This window comes from Diabrotica virgifera, chromosome 10, assembly GCF_917563875.1.
Source record: "Diabrotica virgifera virgifera chromosome 10, PGI_DIABVI_V3a".
In the NCBI taxonomy this organism is placed as follows: Eukaryota; Metazoa; Arthropoda; class Insecta; order Coleoptera; family Chrysomelidae; genus Diabrotica; species Diabrotica virgifera.
In genome coordinates this window covers 87,574,648-87,579,568 of record NC_065452.1, presented here as the reverse complement: position 1 = coordinate 87,579,568, position 4,921 = coordinate 87,574,648, and positions in this window count along the sequence as shown.

The following is a 4,921-nucleotide window of genomic DNA, read 5'->3' as shown; positions in this document are numbered from 1 at the left end:
AATTTTCACTTTTTCCTAAAAAATTCGAAAGAGTTCTCTTATTTTCATCGTCACTTTTGCTTAGCTTTGATGTTATCAACTTCATCTGGAGCTCACTTGATAGGTATTCTTGGGTACTTTGACAAGTGTTAAGTAAGTATGTATATTTTATAAAATGCATCATTTTCTCGTTATTTAAGCTTGAATACTCGTACTTAGATTTGAGTACTAACCGAAAAAAATATATATTCAATCAACTATAACTCACTTTTAATTAATGCTAAAAGGTCTTTCACGTAAATAATCTATTTGATTATTTATTATCTTCAATTTTGGTAATCATAACTATTTTGTTAGAACTAACAGTTTTTGAATTATTTATAAAAAACCGCTTACACCATACATTTGTTTCAGAAAAATTCAAATCTTTGATCTTTAATAACTCAAAAAGTATTGATTTATTTTAATAACATAATATAACAAATTTTCCTTAAAATTTGTCCCTCTATCGATTTGTGGGGTTATTTTTAATAAAATAGTTTTCAACCCGAGAAGGGGTGGTATCCACCCCCAGGGTAAAAGTGCAAGTTGGCACCAAATCAGTTTTATTTCTTGAGGTATGCTCTAATTAGTCACCAATTTTAATGCAAATCGATGAAGGTTTAACAAAATAGGAGGTGAAAACCTTTAATGACTGCACTAACTTTCCCCTTTCATCCCTTATTGCTACTTCCTGTATCCACTGAGGTGTCAGCCTGAAAGGGGTCATAATTGTCAATATACAATGGACACATTTCACAGGAAAAACTCCATATTACTTATGACGATGATTTTTCGGCTCTAGCTCTCCGTCTAATACAAAGCAATACAATGCCAACAACTAAAATAACCCAATATTCAAAATTTAAAAATATATTATTTGTGTATAAAACACCAATAAAAACTTTACTACGGTTAAGCATTATTATTTATGATCTATTCTAATTGTACTACATACATTCTTTTTAATCTTCAAGCAGCGGGTAGTAAAAGGGGTTGATTTGGTTGAGTTACCCTACTATTGTATAACTGTGTATGTATAGATGGCGTTAGGTGTAAGCAAACGCGCGTAATATCATATCAGGTGCAAGGTTTGATACTTTTTTATAAAACCAAAACCCAGTAGGTCTCAAAGGTTTATAGCTAATTTCATTTCAATTAAGTGTTATCTACACAACTGGAAGTGGTAACACAATGTTAGAAAATACAATTTAAACGTCAATGTATATCTTTCTGGACGTTTTACAGTCGTCATAAAAAGTATCTCATGATTTTTAAAATAGAGAAGAGTTTAAGATTAAAAATCAACTTTTAGCAGGCCATTTTAATAGACAGTTTAAAAAAAGTTATTTAGGTAAAAGTTGAGGCACATATATGACCGTTATTTAAAAATATTTTCAAATATACAGGGTCGCACATATTGACAGGTTGACACAATTTTTTTTTAAATAGAACACCCTATATTTTTTTACATTTTTGGACTCTCCTAGATGACTTCTTTCTTAAAATATGAGGTTTTTTAATATTATACGATAGTTTTGTCCGGACCTCCATTAAATTCAGAATATAATGTTTGGCAATTTTGAAAATGTTTGGCCATGAAATTGTGTACTACATTGGGCTCAGCTTATGTGTGCGAAGCCGCTTTAATCAAGAATGAACGTTATTAAAAATCGGTATTGTACCCTCGGAGATCCGTGGAAAAAATTTACACCCAAAATAACAAAATTCAGTTTGGCAACACTGTGTGAATGTTGATAGTAACAAGATAAACAGAATTTAGTCCAGACAAATTAATATATTTTTGTGCCAACAAAAATGCGATTTTTCAACCAAATAATGTTTCACATAATATGATGTGCAAAATAATTTTGAATTGGTTTCTGCTAATGAGCTTGCTTTTTTTGTCATTAAAGTAGAAAAAACTTTAAAATTTATTCTTTGTAATCATTATCGTCCTGTTCTCGTCTTATTATTTCTACTGTACTAATATCCCTCGAGTAATTTACAATGATTACTGTGATGTTAAAACATTTTATCGTTAGCGGCTTCTGGAGTGTCTGAGACATATCTTATTTCATTGATAAAATGCACAGTCCCACCGATTTCCACTTGAACTCTACCTATAGATTATAGATCTCACCTAACATATATGAATATCTCAACTTCCTAATGAGAATCAGTTGCACTAAACTCACTCCAAACTTCAGACAGGTTATACATAATAAAATATTTCATTTTTCTCACTATTAATTTAATTTTGTAAATAGTTTTTTAACGAGAACAATTTCTTAAACAAATTTAAAATTACCTTTTTGGCCCGAAAAATATATTTTTAGGTTTCTTGGGTAATTCTAAATAAAAAAGGTATCTTGTTATATTTCTGAAAAGTTAATAGCTTTCGAGTTAGAAGCGATATAAAATCTGAAAAATGCGAAAATACGCATTTTTGATGCTTGAAAACTTATACATGTATGCAAATTATTAGTTTTCAGGTGACCAAGTACCTGAATTGAAGTTTATATATTTAATTTCAAGATTTCAACGAGTAATCGGGGCTTATTTCAATAGAGACCGTTTTTTTTAATTGTTAATTATACGCCTCCACTCGACTTTTAAACCCCAGCGCGTCGCACTTTAAGGTGCGTCTCTGTCGCACTTATACATATTATACGTATACGTACCTACTTATGCTGAAAAATTCCCAACACATACTTGACATTTTTTTAAATTTTATAATTTATTTATTTATTCAATTAATTATTGCCAATGTGCTAATTAAATACTCCAATCATATAGTGCGATACGCACCATAAAGTATTGTGCAACGCGCCGACGCGGCGACTATAAGGGTCGAAAGGACGCGCATAATTAACAATTAAAAACAACGGTTTATAAATAAGCCCCAATTACTCGTTAAAATCTTGAAATTTAATGTTTAAACTTAAATTTAGGCACAACCGCAAAAATAATAATTTAAGTTTTCAAGCTTCGAAAATGTTTATTTTCGCATTTTTCAGATTTTAAATCGCTTAAAACTCGAAATCTATCTAGTTTTGAGAAAATGACAGAAGATTTTTGTTGTTTAAGATGACCCCAAAATGCTAAAATCGCATTTTTGGGGGCAAAAAAGATGTTTTGAATTTCTAAAAAAAATTGGTAAACAATTTCTGCCCAAAAATTTCGCCCGGAACCCTACTGATTTGTTTATAGGGGATATTTTTTAACAAGAATCCGTCTAGGAACCGAATCAGATAACAACCAGACAGAGGTAGCATTAAATCCGGACCGCGGAAGTGTCATAGGTTTTCGAAACGGACCCTCAGTGAAACTAATTGGTGACCCCTGTTATACGCGGTAATTTAAAAGATAATTATGTTTGTGGAAATGAAGTTGTAGATTCCTTAGCCAAAGAAAACGTCACAACTGGTGGACAGTATATGGAGAAAAATGTAGGAGCTCAAGAATATTTATCGGTATCTAAAAGTAATTTTAGGGAAAAATGGGAATTGCATTGGAAAAAATATTGCTGTAATTGCCCCACACGATACACACTGTTACATTCAAGTATTCCGACAGTGTTGTGGCACCAAGAGTATGATTTTACAAAGAACGATATTGTGACTATTTGTAGGCTTAAATTCGGACATGCAAGCTTTCCTCAACATTTATATATAGAATCAGTGTAGTCAATACCGAACTTTGTGAAACCTGCAATGTTATGAGCGACTTAGATCACATTTTTTATGCTTGCAGTAAATTTGAAATACAAAGAAGACAGGAATTTATTAATAGTTTATTATTGCAAAACTTATACCCCCCTTTCAATCTACTCCATTTACTATCATTAAATATGTATCAGGTATACAAAATGATTCTTAAGTTTATTAAAATGTGTAACTTTAAACTTTAGTGTAGGTGTTAAGCTCGTTACCTCTGTTATATCGCCAAATATTTTACCTATTTACCTATATTTTCCGTGGTCTACCCTTTCTGTCTGTGAGTCACCTTGAATGACCCCTAGGTGCGAAAAGTAATCCTAGTGCCTCTCCCCATCGTAGTTCTTCATTTAATTTCCAGAATAATAGTGTAGTTAGTTTAGTTAGAATAGGTTACACATTTGCTACTGGCTGAATGGGCACTTGAGTCCAAAGGCCAAAAAATCCCTATATGTAAATTCCCTATATGTAAGTGCTTTAATTTGTGAGTTATTCGTGATTCTTTAAGCCAAACATTATTTGCAACAAACATTACGTGACGTTTTATTAGGTGGCTGTGAAAATATCCAATCAAAAATAAATTTTCGAAAAACATCACATTAATTTAGATTCAGTATTAATTTATTACCTACGTAGTTGGTGCGTAAAATATTAATAAAAACATACAATATTCTACCTAGTTGGCTATGACACTAAATTTGCTTAAATATTATTTGACACTATACTATTTTTATAGTTCCAGTTGCTTCGTTATACTAATATGAATTTTTCTAATGAGGAACTGATTAATACGGCTTTAGTGCTAGGAGAGTACTACAATAATGTGCTACTAACAAAAAGAATTTATCATCAGCAATTCCCTGCTAGACGACAACCAAGAAGAGAAACATTTGAAAGTTTACTAGAACGATATGTTACGAATCCGGATTGTTCTTCGGCTATCTCTGGAAGTAGAAAGTTCTTTAACCGTTAACAAGGGCAATCCGACTGAAAGGAAAATTTGAGATATTCTGAAAATTTGAGAAACAAGTTGAACATGGATTAACTGCATCCTGAAAAGCCGTGTAATATACGTTAGTTTCCGGGGAGATACAGAATCAGTGTATCAGTAGTTTATCAACAAACGGCAGCGACAAACAATCACTATCTATATAACTGCAGGTGAACCTTCTGGAACAAAATAT